Genomic DNA, 12,898 nt, shown 5'->3' with positions numbered 1-12,898 from the left:
AAAAATTTTATCAATTCTAAATCTATTCTTGTCACATGTTATATCTAATTAATGAAGATAACAAAATATATTATTACATGAAGCCAATTAATTATTCATTAAAATACGGAATGAGTTAAAGCGGTGAGATGTATTTTTGAATGAATAACAGAAAGGAAAATACAGTGGCCAAGAAAATGCTCTTCCTTAGATTAGTTACTTCCTCTTGGTTGCTCTGTTTGAGTTCCTGCATGACATTTGATATTTTTTATCTTCACACATTACAGTCTTAAACCTATCCCCTTTGAGAGAGTTTAGCAGAGTCAGACGTCACTGTCACAAAATAAGGAGATAATTGTTCTTCAATTACAGTTTGGATAAATGTCAAGGCAACCTATCACCAACCTTAAAAACTCGAATGCAGGACATCTTCAAAAAGGTCCCCTCACATGATATAAAAAGACCATCTGCAGCATTTGATGAGTAAAAGAACATTTTTGCCTAAAGAATGTTGTTTCCATTTATAGATTCCACAATATGAATTTAATTAAGATGTAAAAATGCAACGACTCTTAAAATTTCAAGATTCACTAAGCCCAAAGAATTGTAAATGTATCACTATGTGAATGTTTTATTTGTTTTAATCCCCAGGCCATTCAGCTGCTCTCTAAATGACTCTTTAATGAATGCCACCAAAATTATGCATTCACAATTTATCTGTATATAACAATGAGCTAGCTGATAACAGAACCAAGAACTGAAAATGATTTTAACATTTAAAATAAATAATAAAGGAGGATTACAACTAGAGCTGGTGGATAAAGATTACTAGCCAAGATTCTGGCCACAGAAGTTAAGGTCACTCATACATTCTTCAGTTTATGGAAAACAGGATTAGTAGCTTGAGAACATGGAGAAAGAAATATCTGGGTTTGTGTTGTGTCACTGACATTTTCTTGCCATAAACATGGATCATTCATCTTACATTTTCAGTTCTCAATTTCCTCAGTTATAAAAGCAGATAGTAAATAAGGTTACTTTTGTAGTCATGTCATGAGATTTAGTGGCTTAATGTATATATGTAGTGTTTTATAAAATATGTACCACAAAATAATGAACTACTCAGTAAATCTTAGCTATTTGGAATCCTGCATACTTCCCAGGAAAATAGGGAAATATGATTCCCTATAGACAATGAATACCCTCTGGTTAGTCTATCCCTATTGACAAACACTTAGTCAGACGAGTTTTGGGAAAAAATAATTGAGGAGAAGAAAGCATTGATGATTTTATTCAGCAACTAACCTGTTCATATGCAAACCCAAGTTTATTCTTTCCAAAATGTATGATTATGTTTATGTAGCTACAGCATCAATTTTTTTTTTCTGTACATTGGTGGTCAATGGGTGGAACTGAACGTAGTATAAGGAGTTAATGTTTACTTAGCTAGACAATAAAAATCATTTGAGGCCTAGTCATACTGTGAAAATTGGTACATGCTTTTTGAAGAAAATTTGAAATGCATAAAGAAGGTAATTGGATTCATTCAATGTAGTTTGTGGCATGCTATTTTTTCTTAACTTGACATTTTTTTTCATGAGTATTTGACCATGCCATTAAATTATCAACAAAATTTTGATTTTTATGGCTGCATAATAAATATGATGAATTCTAAAACTATTTACAAGTTGTTTAGCCTCTTTGAATCTTAGTTTCCTTGTCTGCAACATAGTGATGATAAAAATAGCTACCTCAAAGACTTATTGTGAAGACTAAATGAAGCAATACTTGTGAAAAAGCAGTTGGTGAGCTGGAATGCACTATACAAATGTTAGTTATTAATTCTGGTAAAGCAGTAAGAAAAAGGAGGAAAAAAGTGACGGGTTGTATGGCAAAAAATAAATTTTAAAAAAACTTTGCATCTGCTATTTTATATCTTTATGGCATATTTCTACTTCAAAAGAACCGTGCTGCATAATTTGTTTTCCTCATGAGTTAATTTTATTTCCATGGAATTAGAGCAAACCCTCTAAAAACGATGAAAGTTAAGAGAAAAGTCACAGGATAAAAGTAGGCAAAGAATAAGAAAGAAATTGAAAGATTTACTTCAAAGTGTGTCTCTTTTATAAGAATTAAAACAATATTAAATTAGATTTATTAAAAAATTTAAAAATAGACTTACAGTTAATTTCTTGAATGCTTTTGAGTTGTGTTTTGCTTTAGAGAGCATAAAAAAGCAGGATCTAGCGTTCTTCCTACTCTTACTCTTGAATTTATTTGTATTTTATTAAATCCAGTGTTGAAAAATATTTATATTTATTTGGGGGAAATTATTTTCTAAATATTCTTCTAAAAAAGAGTATGTTACTCAAAAAAAAAAAAAATCTTGGTAGTTCCTTTTATAGCAAACTATAGAAAGAAAATATAAGGATGATTTTTGGCCTACTACTTCTTGGGAGGTTATGCTTCAAAATATTGAAATATATGAGTGCCACACACCCAGTTTTATTGATGTGTATCACTATCGACTTTATCTTAGTATATGATTAAAAACAATCCTTTCTACCAAAAGCTAATCATATGTATGTACTGGACTGAATAATAGAAAGCCTGAGTTTTAGGCACAATTCTGCTACTAATTCGGACAATAATTAATATAGCAAGCTACTTAATCTTCTCAGCATCAGTTTCTATTTTTTTGTAAAATAAATTAGACGATTAACTCTGACATTTTTCTAAATATCATAAATACTTTTTCTAATTGTACAATATCTAAACCCTATATTACATTATCTAAGTATAGCAGGTATTTGCTTATAAAGCAAGTCAGATTCCTTCCCATATATACAAGGCTGTTTTGCAGTACTCTAATTTAAAACAGATTTTACAACAAGGTCTTTCTTCCCTCTCTCTCTTTCGCCAACTCAAGTATACATCATTTTTTTGTTGTGATTTATGTCATCCTCTTGAACTCTTCTAAATCTTGCCTGTGTTTCTTTCATCACCATCCTTCTTTTTTTTTCAATACTTATTTTTTGAAAATAGAAAATATGTTAAAATTATAAGCTAGAATTAGCTTCATTGACTAAAATTACATTTTTTTCTCATGATGACTACTTTTATAAATTCAACATTTCTCTGTAGTTCTCAAAAGAGAGCTCCAGATATTCCTGTAAATTTTATCATGGTGAAAAATAAAAAAATAAAATAAAGTTTTCCCACTTTTCTGAATATTTTCGAAGAGAAAATTAAAGGATACCATATCAACAGATGAAAGGATGTTCTGAACATCACATCGTTTACATTTCATTAGGGGAAATACGACTTACAGAAGGCAAATGCTTAGCAAACAATAAAACCCCACACATAGTTGATGAGTCAATGAATATTTATAGAGTGGCTAATAGGTAACTAACTAACTGCTCAACTGTGTGGTCCAGATGAGGACTGTAGGAGTTTAGAGCAGAAAAAACCCATGTGATCCACTATGCTTCCAACGATTTTTGTTTTAAACATTATGAGCTCCTATGAAGAATGTTTGGTATGTTGGCCAGGGATCAAATCAGTCAACTGCTTTGAAGACAGCTATGCTTCCAAAATGGACTCTGTAATAAAGACAGTGAACCCAGGATGGAGCAAAAATGGAGACAGTGAGGCTCATTAAATGAGACCTCACTTACTGTCGTAATGAGCACTTGTACCCTAAGAACTTTCCTAAGGAGAAAAATGTGAGCCTGTTGGATTTAAAAAGCATCGGAAGAAGTATAGCATTTGAGCTCAGCTTTAATAACTTCTTCAGAGATACAAATCACTATGATAATTTGGTTTTACAACATTCTTTTGTATCTACTTCAAAATATTTTAATTAATGTTCATTATATATATTTAAATTAAATGTGTTGTAATTATTTTTTGGACAATGGCACCCATAAAATGTGTATGAGAGTTGAGATTTGGCCCACCCATTGCTTTATTTTTAGCTCTTGGCAATTGATGGGCACATACACACACACACACAAACAAAACTACTCCTGGGGTGGTATAGAATGAATTAGTCTTGGAGTGCTTTAGAATTCATTTTAGCCGTAACAGATTTGTTGAGTGTTGTTGAAGAAGCAATCGCTGATGTTCGATTTCAATCACTGAGTGGAGAATTGCTCCCATTGTTCTTCTTCCTTATCCTTCAAGGTCATTTGTGCTCTACAAAAAATAGCAGTAGCAACATTTATACAGACCAAGAGATTCCTTAAGGATCCATCTTTTACCCTCTGATTCAAAACCTCCTCCTTGTTTCTATCCAGGGTCCTTAGGTATGAATTTCTCTTTCTCTTGAAGTTGAAAAATAACTTTGATATTCATCTCAGATGTTAGTTTTGGTTTTACTACTGAATATTGTACCTTGGATTAACCATTCTGTTGACCTGTATTATGGCACCCAGGCAAAACCAGTTAAGCATCTCTTTCCCACCTACACTCTCTCCATAGCCCAAGGAAAGACAGCTCAGGATTTCAGCTTGTCTAAAATAACAGGAAACTTGACAGGTGTGTTCCAGGACTGTGATTTACCTGGGAGTGCCCCATAGAGCCTGAAGGGGAAAAGAAAAAATTATTTCCCTTTTATTCCTGAGATCTAACAGCTATATGTAGTCCCCAAAGTATTCCCAAATAATCATGTTGTAGCATGTCCTCATTTAAACATATATAAATGTATCTATTCACATATATATTTTATATATAAAATATATAAAAAAATATTTATACATTATATATTTATATAATATATGTAATTTAATATGTATTTATATGTATATAAAATATATATATAAATTATATATACTTTATATTAAGATATATTTATATATCTTATATATAATTAGATATAATATATAATATATGACAAATAATCCCTATAAAGTATTTGTCAAATCTTCTTTTCTTGTTTTTTATTAATTTAAAAAATTCATTCAGAATAATTTTAATATATTTTATTATATATTTTGCTGAAATCTTGAGGTTGGTTTAGAGAAAAACTAATTTTAATTAATTGCATTTACATTTACATCTCTGCATTTTCTCAAAACAAATATTTGGTGCTTGCTTGCTATGTTGTTTACAAACCATATCTTTTCTTGCCTCTTGATTTCTGGACAATACACCTCAGTAAAGCATTAAAATGTATAAAAATCCTATTCTTGTCTTGTTTCTTTTGTAAGAAAATTGTGGAAAACAATAATTAAAACAATAATTTACATTTTTAGCTAGGTTTATTCCTCCTGGTTTCAAAATTCATCAAATAATTGTTTCTCATTCTTCTCACAATAAAAAAGCAATATTTAAAATACTTGTAATTATAATTATTGATAGATTTTTAATACTCATATTCTGGTATGTCAAAAACATTTGTTTTCATTTTCTAATATCTTTTAACTATAAATTTAGATCATTGTTAGAGAAAGAAGAGAAATTCTTACTAAAATCATCGTTTGCCTTAGAAAAGGCTATATGAAACTGTCTGTTATTCTCAGCTCTTATCTCCGTAGCATCCTCATAGGTAGGGATAGCATAAGAAAGGCTTCTAGCTGAAAATCACTGGTTGATTCACTCTCTTCTGAGTTCTAGCAACTACATTTCTGAGAATCTACTGAGATGTTAAACTTAATATATCCCAAATTACACCCATTATCTTTCACCTTCAAGCATCTGTTTCCTCAAGTTTTGCTTATTCTATAACCCTTCTCCTTTAAACCTACTATATGCTATCTATTAGAAAGCCCTTGATTATGTTCAACTCCCATCATAATTGTTTTTTCTTCTTCAACATCAAATCAATATTAAAAGCTGTCAATTCAATCTCAAAGTTATTCCTTAAAACTGACTTTTCCTATCACTCTGTACCAGGGTCATCTTACTGAAACTTAGCAATGTCTCACTTAGATTATCATAATGCTTTAGCCATGAGACTTTCCTTCAACTTTCTGTCTTTCATGCAACTATTAGAATAATCTTCTTATAAAGTAGATCTTCATTTAATTATTTAGTCACTTGGCTACTCTTTTATTTTTATTCCACAAATATTTGTGTAACACCTTCCACGAGCTTAAATTTAATTTTGTTTTCCTTTTAAGGATGCCTATTAGCAAATGTGAGCCATATTCATAGTTGACCTAATACAAATGTGTAAATTCACTCGCAAATGCATTTGTGGGCTGGCTAACTTCATTTTATATGCCCCCCCTTGTTTTCTTTTTCTATTTGCTCTCATTATTATCTTGTGTTATGCATAATTTCATAATCATGATTAAGTTATGCAATAAGATCAACCATATATAAAGTCATCCATGCACATATCTAAACCTCATCCTACTAGCTTCAGAAATCTTCATGGGATCTTCATCAACTTTAAGATAAGGTATAAGCACCTTGGTATGGATGCCTCAAATCTTACCGTCCTGTTTTCAAGAACACTGATATCACCTGTAATCCCAGCACTTTGGGAGGCTGAGGCAGGCAGATTACTGGAGGTCAGGAGTTTGAGACCAGCCTGGCCAACATGGCAAAACCCTGTCTCTACTAAAAATACAAAAATTAGCCGGGTGTGTGGCTGTTGTTGTAATCCTAGCTACTACAGAGGCTGAGGCAGGAGAGCCACTTAAACCCGGGAGGTGAAGGTTGCAGTGAGCCAGTATCACCTTCACATCACTGCACTCAAACCTGGGTCACACACACACACACACACACACACACACACAAAGATATCCAAGGATTTATAAAATAAATCATAGCTTCTCAACTTGGCATATCTTTATATTTATGTTGATATTTTCAAATCTGCTCCACTCCGACAACCACAATAATTTTATAACATGCAAACAAGAATTCTTTGTATAAATGTTATATAGTAAGGTAAGTTTGAAAATATGTTACAGGCCACATTTTTTTTTTTTCCTGAACATCTTGACTCTGCAATTACTTCCCATCAAGAATTCCTCACTAACATATCCCCCTATAAAACCAAAGACAAGAAGTCAGCTACAAATGAAGACCCTGCACAAAGCCCTGGCCCTGTGAAAACATCCAGAAAAGAAGTCAAATGACTGCACTCAATACACATTGCAGTTAAAGGAACACCTACATGCAGAGATGAGAAAGAACCACCATAAGAACTTTAGCAACTCAAATAGCTAGAATGTCTTATGTCCTCCAAACGATTTTATTGTGTCTTCAACAAGGGTTCTTAACCAGGCTAAGTTGGCCAAAATGACAAAAACATTATTCAGAATGTGGATAACAATGAAGATAATGAAATTCATGGGAATGGAAAAACTCAACTCATGGAAATTAAGAATCACAATTAAAAAACACAGGAGATGACAGGTGAAATAGCCAGTAAAAAATACAACCTAACTAACCTAATAGAGCTGAAAAACACACTACAAGACTTTCACAATGCAATTGCAGGTATTAACAACAGAATAGAGAAAGCTGAGAAAAGAACCTCAGAACTTGAACACTGGCTATCTGAAATAAGACAATCAGACAAAAATAAAGGAAAAATAAAAAAAGGAATGAAGAAAAACTCCGAGAAACATGTTCATGTAAAGAGGCCAAACCTACAAAAGATTTCCATCTCTAAAAGGGATGGGGAGAAAGCAAACAACTTGGAAAACATATTTCAGGATATCATTGTGAAAACTTCTCCAACTTGGCTAGAGAGGCCAACAGTCAAATTCAGGAAATATGGTAAACCCCTTGAAGATTCTACACAAGAAGATCATCTCCAACACACATAATCATCAGATAGAGAGAAAGGGCAGGTCATTTACAATGGGAACCCCATCAGGTTAACAGTAGACCTCTCAGCAGAAACCCTGCAAACCACAAGACATTGGGATCCTATACTCAACATTCTTAAATTAAAAAAAAAAAAAAAATCTTCAACCAAGAGTTTCATATCCATAAGTGCTAAAGGAAAGGTTAAAAAAGAGAAAGAATTTTATATTCAGCCAAACCCAGGTTCCTAAGCAAAGGAGAAATAAGATCCTTTTCATATAAGCAACATTGAGGGAGTTCATTATCACCAGACCCACCTGACAAGAGATCTTCTAAGGAGAATAAGCAAAGAAAAGACCGTTATCAGACAATACAAAAACACACTTAAGTACACAGACCAGTGACACTATAAAACAACCACACAAATAAGCTGGTGTAATTAATAACAAGATAACAGCACAATGACAAGATCAGATCCACACATATTGATACTAACCTTGAAGGGAAATGGGCTAACTGCCCCATTTAAAAGGCTCAGAGTGGCAAGCTGAAGAAAAAAGCGAGATCCAAAGGTATGCTGTCTTTAAAAGACCTATCTCACATTCAATGACACCCATAGGTACAGAATAAAAGGATAGAGAAAAACTGCCAAGCAAATGGAAATCAGAAAAAAGTAACAGTTGCAACCCTAATTTCAAACAAAACATACTTTAAACCAGCAAAGATCAAAAAAGGCAAAGAAGGGCATTGCATAATGGTTAAATTCAATAAGACTTAATTATTCTAACTATATAATGCACTCAACACATGAGCAGCCAGATTCATAAAGCGAGTTCTGAGAGACCTATAAAGAGACTTAGACCTCCCACACAGTAAGAGTGGGAAACTTCAACACTCTACTGATACTATTAGACAGATCATTGAAACAGAAAATTAATAAAGATATTCAGGACCGGAACTCAACATGAACCAAAAGGATCTGATAGATCTCTACAGAACTCTCCACCCCCAAAACAACAGAATATACATGCTCCTAATCCTCACATGGCACATATTCTAAAATTGACCGCACAATCGGACATAAAACAATCATCAGCAAATGCAAAAGAACTGAAGTCAAACCAAGCACAATTGCTTAAACAAGAGTATTTCTCAACCACACAGATTATAAGAATCACCTAAGGCATTTGTTAACATCATGTTGGGAGGCAGAGACAAGAGAATTGCTTGAGCCTGGAAGTTTGAGACTAGCCTGAGCAATACAGTGAGATTCCACTTTTATAAATAATAATAACACTAATAATAAATTATCTGGGTGTGGTAGCATGAACCTGTATGAGAGGATAAGGTGGGAAGATCACTTAAGCTCGGGATATAGTGGTTGCAGTGAGCCGTGATCACGACCCTGCAATCCAGCCTGGGTAACAAAGACCTTCTTTCAGAAAACAAACAAACAAACAAACAAAAAAGTCATGGATTATCAGGACTATTTAAAGATACTGATTCATATATCTGAGGTGAGTTCATGAAATCTGTATTTTGTGAAGTGACATAGATTATTTTTATAATCAAGAAAACTTGAGAAACACTTGTTAAAGTTTCTGAGAATTCTGCAATAAAGAAATCATCTTACTTTTATTTAACTCAGCATTTTTCAAACATATTTAGGTATGTATATCTTTTTTATCTAACATCTAATTCTTCTTAAATAACACTTTAATAAATGCTGGTTTATATTATTTCCTTGACGTAATTTTTTCCCAATCTAGAAAAATTCCTGGACATCCTTCACTACCCAGCTTAAAGCAGCTTTCTCCATTATATCTCCAACAGAGTCCTAGTGTCATCATTATAGCATTTATCTAATCAAATTGTATTATTATTTTAGCAAGCTGATTTATTTCCCCTAGTTTCTGACTTGAAGGAAAGGAACATGCCTGAGTCATCAATATGTATCGAAGTGCAGATATGTAGACACATACTTTACATAATGAATGCATAAGACTGAATAAATTTATGAATAACTCCATAAATGAATGGTAAGGTATCATTAGGCCATCTAGAATAATTATAGACAAACTATTGCAATATAATCAGAATTTCTGGAATAGTCAGATTCCAATTTTGTTCCTTTTTTTTTTTTTTTTTATGAGATGGAGATTCACTCTTGCCACCCAGGCTGGAGTGCAATGGCACGATCTTGACTCACTGCAACCTCTGCCTCTTGGTTCAAGCAATTCTCTCGCCTCAGCCTCTCTAGTAACTAGGATTACAGGCGGGCACCAACACATCTTGCTAATTTTTATATTTTTAGTAGAGACGGGATTTCACCATGTTGGCCAGGCTGGTCTTGAACTCCTTAACTAAGGTGATCCACCCTCCATGGCCTCCCAAATCGCTGTGATTACAGGTGCGAGCCACGGTGATAGGCCCCCAATTTTGTTATTTATACCAACATCACGTATAACTACAGCATATGTTAATTAAAAGTAATCTTCATATGTAATCTTAGAAAAATTATTCTCATGTTTATGAACTGTCACCACTAACCATATCAAATATTTTTTTCTACGTTTTTTCACTTTGATCAACTTTTTCTGTAATGCTTTATCACTGGGAAGCTGCAACAGAATCAACACTTTCTTCCATTCTTTTTTGGAAATTGACCATATTCCTTTTGAATTTATACCTTAAGTATACTTTCAGCTTTCATAACAGAGAAGGAAATACCTATGAAGTATTTGCTTAGACAGATGTTTTATATAAGTACAGAAAACAGAGTTCAATATATAATTACTCTAATAGTTTCTTAAGGATCTCATATGAACTTGAATGTGGGCCCAGTACTTTTAAAAATTTTAATCTTCAGTTTGTTTTCATACTCTTATATAAACATTTACTGAACACCTATTAGCAAAAATGAAGAAAAAAAAGGACCTAAAAATGAACATTAATTACAATGTTGTGAAGAGTCTTAGCCAAAGAAAAAAACTATAATGTGTAATGAAATCAAGTATTTATTCTTGTGAGGCCTGTTTTCCTATTATAATTTCCACAAAGTTACTCCCAAAAATATGCAAGTATAATTTTGACTTTTCTAGTCTTCAGCCATGTACTTTAATAACCTATTGTTAAATTTTCAATTTAAAAGATATTTCTGAAAAAAAATGCAGTCTGATCAGTGAATGTAGTCAACTGTACTGATGTTCATGAAAATAATTCTGTTTAAGTTTGAAGACTTTTTAAAATTAGTAACAGCATTTTCTTTTGAGAAATTAATACTTAACTCTGCCACGTGGATTCTCAAAAATGCCACATTATCCTTTAACGCAATGTGTGACTATGTTATCAATAGTACATGCATTAATAACTTCATGAAACATAATGCTATTTCTCGAAATTACTATATTATCTGATTTTGAGTGAAAAGGTAGTCTTATCTGTTTTTATCTTGCAGAATTCAGATTACAATAGAGCTTTGTGTGTAGAATACAACAAACCTTTTGATTTATCTGTCTGTATGCCTCATTTAACTTTTCACTAAGTCACCTATATGAAACATATGGTATTCACCAGAAGAGTTATTCTGATTATCACGAAGAAAATAAATAACGAGTCGAAAGGTTTAAATGGTTAAAAAGTTAAGATGTTAAATGTAGAGGATAAACAGAAAAGATCTCTGGATTATTTCCAAATAGCCCAAGGGATTCTTCTGACTAGAAATTCAGAGTATTGGTTCAAACAAAATGAGACTTATTTGTATAACCTTTTTTTTTTTTTTTTTTTTTTTTTTTTTTTTTTTTTTTTAGATGCAGTATTGCTCTGCCACCAGGCTGGAGGGCAGTGGCAAGATCTTGGCTCACTGCCACCTCCCACTCCCCGGTTCAACCTACACTCCTGCCTCAGCCTCTCGAATAGCTGGAATTGCAGGCACGCACCATCACCTCCAGCTAATTTTTGTATTATTAGTAGAGACGGGATTTCATCATGTTGGCCAGGGTGGTCTCGATCTCCTGACTTTGTGATCCGCTCGCCTCGGCCTCCCAAAGTTCTGGGATTACAGGCATGAGCCACCGCACCCAGTTTTGTATATCTTTAATACTATTGCATTTGTGATATGCCACTTATGAGCAATGCAAGCCAACACCTACACAAAGAAGCCACAGACAAAGAAAGGAAAAAGTCAGATTCCATTATACAAATACATGTCTTATTGGCATGGTTCCTATAGCAATGTGGGTACACACTGAGGGAAGCTTGCAGAGATCTGTGCCCCCACATCCACTCCTGTTATTTTTTAACTGGTGCAGGGAACCACCTGCCAATGGCTGCAAGGTTATGGGAAGTCACTGGTGGTATTCATATCAGCATACTTTAGGTTGTTAAATCTCTGATCCCAGCTCCTATTCCTCTATTACCCAAGACAGGTGTGGTCAGTTTCCTTTGGTTTTGATTCATTGGTTCTTATTTATGAAAACTCCCTGGTGTTTTCTCCAAAGAAAGGATAGAAATTCAATGACATTTTAGTTATTTAATTTGTTGTTAAGTGGCATGTGATATCACAGCAAATTATATTATTGGATTCCTGAATTTCCTAGTTCCGTTTCTTTTCTTCAGATTATTTTACTTTAACCCTGGACTCTGTGGAATAAAATTATTATGTATTTTACACTAGTACCTGGATACACTCATACAAATACAAATTACGTGCTCTGTTAAGCATACTATAAATTGTCTCCTGAGAAACCATAAGAAACATTTTCTTGATATTTACTATTAAAGAATAATTCACATAAATTAAATGTAACTTTGAGTTTCAACTTATTTTTGAGTGAGTTTTTAAAACATACCCAGAGATTTACTAATTTCTGCAAAAATTTTATTAATGGTGGTTGGAAACTTAAGGTATTTTCCTTTTTTACTAATGCTGATTTTCTATATCCACATCTTTATACTCTGCCTCTGTGCTTTTTCTATGGTCTTTGTTAATACTCTAAGTGCGTCATCTAATTTGAAACAGACTTGCTGCTGTTTTCAACTATATTCAGTTTGTGGGTTAAATATATGAGATAGAAATAACTGTTCAAAATGTGAATTTCTAAGGCTAGACATTCCAACTGGGCCTTTGCACTCAGGAATGTGAGTGAAT

At 33.1% G+C, this 12,898-nt stretch overlaps 1 long non-coding RNA gene across 1 annotated transcript in view; it reads left to right on the top strand.

Moving 5' to 3' along the window:
- The window catches only part of LOC135971988 (uncharacterized), a 78,157-nt gene extending 65,611 nt beyond the window's left edge, over positions 1–12,546 (top strand). Inside the window, exon 2 of the long non-coding RNA XR_012429047.1 lies at positions 11,559–12,546. This is a non-coding gene — a long non-coding RNA (uncharacterized lncRNA). The remainder of the gene's footprint in view (positions 1–11,558) is intronic.
- Positions 12,547–12,898: the final 352 nt, after the last annotated feature.

Source organism: Macaca fascicularis, chromosome 1 (genome assembly GCF_037993035.2).
Source record: "Macaca fascicularis isolate 582-1 chromosome 1, T2T-MFA8v1.1".
Lineage (NCBI taxonomy): Eukaryota > Metazoa > Chordata > Mammalia > Primates > Cercopithecidae > Macaca > Macaca fascicularis.
The sequence above is the reverse complement of the archived record's forward strand: the minus strand, read 5'-3'. Positions and strand labels throughout refer to the sequence as shown.